Consider the following 7,165-nt stretch of genomic DNA (forward strand, 5'->3'; position numbering starts at 1 on the left):
TACGACACATGCTCTCAATATCTCAAACATAGTCGTAAAATGTGTTACTTAGGTCATCGGGCATTTTTGCCTCCTGATCATCCATTTAGAAGAGACAAAAAATCTTTTAATGGAGAGGAGGATCATAGACCTGCACCTACATCCTTATCGGGCATAGAAGTGTTTGAAAAGTTACATGATTTCAATAATGTTTTTGGGAAGGGCAACAAGAAAAGACGTCGAAATAATGAGGGTCTATGGAAGAAAAGATCCATCTTTTTTGAATTACCATATTGGAAACATAATAAGTTGAGGCACAATCTTGATGTGATGCATATTGAGAAAAATATATGTGATAGTTTGCTTGGGACTTTATTAGATATCCCAGGAAAGTCAAAAGATCACGTTAATTCTCGCTATGACTTGCAAGAAATGGGGATACGAAAGGAGCTTCATCCAAGGAAATATAATACAAATGGAAATGCTCATTTAGCTAAATCTTGTTTTACCATGAAACCAGAAGAAAAACGATTATTTTGCACTGTTTTAAAAAATGCAAAATTCCCAAAAGGATTTGCCTCAAACATATCAGATCGTGTGGATGTGGATGAGATGAAAATATCAGGGTACAAAAGCCATGATGCTCATTTTATAATGCATTACTTGCTCCAAATTGTTGTTCGAAAAGGATTGCCGAAGAATGTTTCATTAGCCTTGATTAGGTTGGGGAACTTCTTTAAAGCTATATGCAGTAAGGTTATAAGGTGAGCAGATCTTGAGCCAATGCAGATTGAAATCAAAGAAATTGTTATGTGAGCTTGAAAAGATTTTTCCTCCATCTTTTTTGATATAATGGAACATTTGCCTATCCATTTGGTTGATGAAATTAGATTGGGTGGTCCAAATCATCTTCGATGGATGTATTCCACTAAGAGAAAAATGTGTAAGTTCAAGGGTCTTTTTCGTAATCGACGTTATCCAGAAGGTTGTATAGTAGAGGGATTTGATGTGGAAGAGTTCTTGATCTTTGGTTCGAGATACCTACATTATGGAGTGAAGACACCATTCAATAGGTACCGAACTGAGGATGATGAGGATGTTAGAAAAGAGGGAGATGATTTGTCCCTTTTGTTTCCTAAGCTTGGGCATCCAGTTGGAAATGGGAAGAAGAAAAAGGAAAGATTTTTACCATGGATCTAGAGTTATCTAGTGAAGTACATCGATATGTTCTCTTCAATACTGGTGATGAACAAATGGAAGATTTTATCAAGTAAGATAAAAACATAGTAATTATATATAATTTAAACTTCATCTGTTCAATTATTATGAAGCACTTAAAATTTCAATTATAAATGCCTAATAATCAAACTTGAATTATTCATACTTGCAGGGAGCATAAGATGTTAATTGATAGTAATATTAGATCAAATGCAATGGACAAGAGCAAAGAGTCATAATCAGGAATTTGGCAACTGGTTCAAAGAGAAAGTTAAAAATGTTGAAGTGCCTAATCAGTTAAGATGGCTAGCTAAAGGGCCTAATAGGGTGGCAACCAAAAGATATAATGCATACTGCATTAATGGATACCGATTTCATGCATTAAAACGTGGTTTCTCACGCAAGTCTCAAAATAGTGGAGTGACTTTATCAGGGACAACTGATAGTTTTGCTAGTGCTCGAGATCAAAATCCCATTGATGGAGACGTTATATATTATGGGGCTATTCAAGATATCATTGAGGTTGATTATTACAATTGTTTTAGTGTTGTACTATTTAGATGTGATTGGTTTCATAATGAAATAGATGAATATGGTTTAACTCGTGTGTACTTCAACAAATCACGAAGTACAGATGACCCTTTTGTGTTGGCGTCTCAAGTGCATCAAGTATTTTATGTGGCAGATCCAATCGAGAAGGATGTTTATTATGCAAGGAATAAAGTGCTTGTTGATTTGTATGACTTGGAGGAAGAAAATTGTCCTAATATTGGAGATACATTTTGGAGAGAGCTAAGTGAAGACAATTGGTCCCTCAGATAGATTATCCGATGTTGACATGAGATGGTCAAGAGAAGATATTCCTGTTGATGTTGTTGATATGCCATCTAATGCTCAATTTTCAGAGGATACAACTATGGGAACGTCGGAAGAGGAGGATGATTTTGACGATACTGATTGGGATTGGATGGATGCGGATGATTAAATAAATAATTTCTGAATGTCTTGTAAATATATATTTATCATCGTTTTATTTTATTTTGAGTGAGTGATAAATGTCCTTTCTTTAGAAATACATGTTTCTTTTATTCTTTTTTCTTGAAATTATATTCTGATTTGTTTCTTAGAAATACATGTACCTTATATTTTGCTTAAAAAGATCTGATTCTTATTCATATATATCGTTTTGACAGATTCGATAGTCATGAGGAAGGAGGAGACTTCAAAAACAAAACAAGAAAGGAAAAGGAAAACAATATGTGCAGGCTGGAACACTTACATCTATGGCTTACAAAAGGGTTTCTTCACTGAGATCAAAAGAGAATATTCAATCTATTCTGCCATGAAAATCCTCTACTCTTGTGGCACAAACTGTACAAAAAGAATTGCGTAAAGTGCCTCAGAATTCTTGTACATTGAAAGCACAGTCTAAAAAGGATCAAATGCCTCAGAGTTGTTCCACTCTAAAAGCAAGATCTATGCAGAAATCACAGCAACATGTGCCTCCGAGTTTTTCCACTTTAAAAGCACATGTTGTGCAGGAACAAGTGCAACCAACACCTATGAATTCTTCCACTGTAGTAGCACAAGTTTCAGAGAACCAGTTGCAACATGTGCCAAGAGAATCTCCTATTGTAGAGGCACACGATGTACAGTACCAAGTGCAACAAGAGACACAAAATTCGAAAGAAAATGACCTTTCAGGAGAACTAGGTAAAAACATATAAATTCACTTCTAAAATTGTAAAATTAGTTAACATTGTTGATATGTTGTTTAACTTTCCTTCGTATTATTGTAGGGCCTGTGACTCAAAAAAAAGAAAAGAGGTAGTACTGTAATGCAAAGTGTACATGGGCGACAAGAGCGTAAGTTGGTCGTGTTGAATAGGTACAATCAACCCATTGGTCCTACTAATGCCGTTGTAACAGAGTTGGGGAGTTTTCTTGGAACCTTGGCATGGAATGCGATGCTTTGTCCTCTTAATATTCATAATTGGAAGAATATGGACACAAAAAAAATATTTGTGGGATTATACCCAGGTTTGAGTTCCTGCATTTCTAATTTCAGTTATAAACTTTTCATACTTTTTACTAATATAAAGAACAAATTGTAGGAGAAATATGATATTCCTGATAGTGCAAAAAAATGGGCTTTGGAGGGAATTAGAAATGCTCGGAGAAAGTATAAGAATGACTTGTATGAGAATCATTATAAAGCATATGATAATGATGATCTTCGAATGGCAAATAAGCCCAAAGATGTTTTAGAATTTGATTTTAAGGACGTTCTCAAATATTAGGACTCTGAAAAATTCAAGGTTAGATTTATATTTTATGTTCAGATTGATTCATTTTTCTGTTTTTGATTCATTTTTTAATTTACGTAGAATTTACTAACTCGTTTATTTATAGGAAATGAGTGAAAGAAATACCAAAGATCGAAAAAAATGGATGAATCCACATACTGCTGGTAAAATAAGTTTTGCTGTGATACGCAATAATTTGGTATGTTATCCTGTTAATCATTAAATATGAACTTGTTGTCATAAAAGATCTTTAATACCAACTTTATGTAATTAGGAAAAAGAGAAGGAAAGCCCCGATGAGCTGTCAGCTAAATAACTCTTTGTGGCTACAAGATCAAGAAAACCTGGTCGAGTATACACGGACTCCAACGAAGATACAATTAGTAAAATTGTATGACTTTTATTTGGTTATAATGTTGTTAAGATCCTTTATTTGTTCTTAAATACTTGATTTTATTTATTTGAATTTGATTTGTAGGTTGAAATGGAGAAAATGCAAAGTCAACAGAATGAAGATGACAATCAATCATTTGATGCTTTTACAACAGTCATGGGACATGAACACCCAGGGTGCCTGAGATTGTATGGACGAGGAGTTACCAAAAGTACTTTGAAAAGAAAAGCGCTTTCTGAACCTTATTTAAGTGCTAATGATGAGAGGATGGAAAAAAAATGGAGGAATTGGAAGAGAGGATGCATCAAAGGATGGCGGAAAAATTAGAACAACAAAAAGTAACCATACACCAAGAAGTTATACATGATATTCTTGGATGATTTAATCGTATGTACCCTGGACTTCAATTGAATGTTGTCATGTTGGCATCAGTGGGTGCTCAGTCACCACAAGAAGCTATGCAACCGTTGAATCGTCCATCTTCTAGCAAAAACCATCAAGGTATGTCATTATTATTCACTTAATTCTTTCATCCATCTTTAATTATAGCTGTTCCAGATGAATGTTGAGTTTTCTACTCACTTTTTGTGTATAGATTTATCTCGATCAGGACCCTGTTTTGAGTATCAGAACCTTGGACTCTTCTTTTCCTTTTCCAAATGTTTTGGTTGTGAAAAATGTTAGTCTTTGAATCATTGTTCTCTCATTAGTGTGCCATCTTAAATTATGAAAATTATTGTGGCTCTTATTTGTTAGTGAAGTTGTTGGACGGTTGGAAATGATAAATATTTTAGCACTAAAGGGCTGGCCTATTGCTGACACAGATGAACCGTTGTTGTAAGTACTAGTTTGTAGACAATTTGTCTGAGTATCTACGCTGTTGTTGGCCCTTATGCGAATATTAGTAACTTGTTGTTAGTTTAAATTAAGGATCATCCTCGCTTGACTTGGCAGATCTGAAAAACCATGTTGGCTAAATAAATTTTGCAAAACATATTTCCTTCTCTGTAAGTGTGTTTAATTTGAATCCGACACAATTGAGATGTATCCATTATGTCTCCAATAATTATGTATTTGAGTTTTTCACCATTCTGCGACTTTAACTTGGCCAAATAGATTGTCTTTTCCTATATGTAGTGGAGTCTGGATGAAGTTTTGGATACTTATAACTTGTGTGCTTGGTGTGTGAGTGTGATTTATCACTTCCATGGCTTGAATTTGACTAGTTATGCTGAATTGGAAGGGTTTGAATAAAGTCTGAAGATTCTGTCCCTTCCTGTTTTGTTGTTAAATTTCCTTCCCTTGAAAATTGTTTTTTTTGAGTTATTGTGGTATACTTTGGTACACTGCTAATGTTGCTATATTTAAGTGTCATGTTTATTTTATTATATATTCCCCTTGAATGTGTTTTGTTAATGTGTCTCTCTTTCAATACAAAGCTATATTACTAATTTTTGAGCCATTTGTATCGCCCAACTAGCCCTGCACCCACTAAAAGAAAAACAGTTCCAATCTGAGCCATTTCAGGTTGCTGGATACAACTTGCATTTTTACAGCAGGCAAAAAACTAGTAAAAAGTTTATGTCAAAGACAAATAGGCAGGCTGGTTAAATAGTTTGACTAACTAAAGGTTACTTAATAGTAATTGGCCAAACTGTAGGTTATATCAATTTATTTTCTGCTACTATATAATGCACCAACCTTTGTTAACATACTCAAAGTATGCGTCGTGATATAAGGAAAAAGTACAGATTGCAAGAAATGCACTTTTGGCACATTACATATGCTCGATAAGTCAGAAGTGATTCTTTATATAAATGGATTGTTATAGGTATTGTTTTTCTGTGTAATGGTGACTAAGTGGGAATCAAGACATGTAAAGATTCTGTCTTTCGCATTTTCTGTTTGGTGTCATCACTATCTCTTGTTATTTGCTCTGTCACTAAACTGTTTTTTCGAATGTGTTTTTGAAATGATTTGTTCATTTGGTGAAGTTGAGTCACAAGACAGGAATGTGTTTTACATATTATCTTCCTTCGTTTCCCTGATATCCTCCTTCATTTGGTGGAAGTTCTATTTTTCACAAGGAACCAAACTCATCTTCTTCATCCCCATTAACAAGATCAGTCAAGTTGTTCTTTTCATTATAGTTATATTAGTTTTCTTGTTTTTCATATCTGGTCTGCTCCATTTGCTAGTTAGGTTTCTTATCAAACACCCTTCTTCTTCAGCGTCATCTCAATCTAATGGATACCCTAAAATTTCTAGTTCATATTCTTTGCAAAGGCAGTTACAATAGTTATTCCATTTACATGATTCTGGTTTGGATCAAGCATTTATTGATGCATTACTTGTCTTTTTGTACAAAGAGGTTGTTAGTCCTAAAGAGCCCTTTGATTGTGCTGTTTGTTTGTGTGAATTCTCTAATAAGGATAAATTAAGATTGCTCCCTACTTAGAGCCATGCTTTCCATAGCAACTGCATTGATACTTGGCTAAGTTTACCTTCCATTCCTTTGGTTTTACCTTTTTTCTTTATGCACAGTTGATTGAGCAAATGAAATGTTTGATTATTTTAAACTTTTATTTTTCTGGTCTTTTATAGGTGGAGAATATAATGAAGAGAATGATGAAAGCAGTGATGAAGACCTTATTACTTGATCTAATTGATTGAAAGATGTAGAAACCTTTTAGCTTTAGGTCGACTCTTTTGCTTCTTGACTATTTTGAAACTTTTGTTAAGCTACAATTATTTTGTTTTAATTTCTATTAGTATGGAACTTGTGCAAAACTATTGAAAACATGTGTTTTGGTATATATATTTTACCTTTATGGATATTGTGATGACTAGGATATTTCGAATTATATATGTGAATTGGCTATATATAATTAGTCGTTTTCTTACGTAATTTGATTTAGAGAATTTTTTATAAATTGTTGTTGATTTATACATATATATATATAATGCTCAAGAAACCTCAACTATTGCAACATGTTAGGAAAAACGGTAGATTTATATAGATTGGTTGCAATAGAAAATAAAAATGTTGCAATATCAATTAAAATCATTGCCAAAATATTTTAAAAAGTGTTGCCATAAGAACAATCTATTGCAACATACTCTATTGCAATGGTTGCTAACAGTTACCACAACCCCTAATGCAACAGTTGTAAACCGTTACAACTGCTGTAATATTATAGTGCATATAGATGGACAGAAAACCGTTGCAATAGAGGTTCCTATAGCAACACTTTCAAGAACCGTGACA

The 7,165-nt window shown here is 33.7% G+C and overlaps 1 long non-coding RNA gene across 1 annotated transcript; it reads left to right on the forward strand.

Annotated features, from left to right (window-relative positions):
- Positions 1-3,622: 3,622 nt before the first annotated feature.
- On the forward strand, positions 3,623-3,832 carry LOC107061194 (uncharacterized). The gene is made up of 2 exons (XR_001473828.1): positions 3,623-3,667; positions 3,778-3,832. It is a non-coding gene; the product is annotated as an uncharacterized lncRNA (long non-coding RNA).
- The last annotated feature ends 3,333 nt before the right edge of the window (positions 3,833-7,165 follow it).

This window comes from Solanum tuberosum, unplaced genomic scaffold, assembly GCF_000226075.1.
Source record: "Solanum tuberosum cultivar DM 1-3 516 R44 unplaced genomic scaffold, SolTub_3.0 scf00120, whole genome shotgun sequence".
In the NCBI taxonomy this organism is placed as follows: Eukaryota; Viridiplantae; Streptophyta; class Magnoliopsida; order Solanales; family Solanaceae; genus Solanum; species Solanum tuberosum.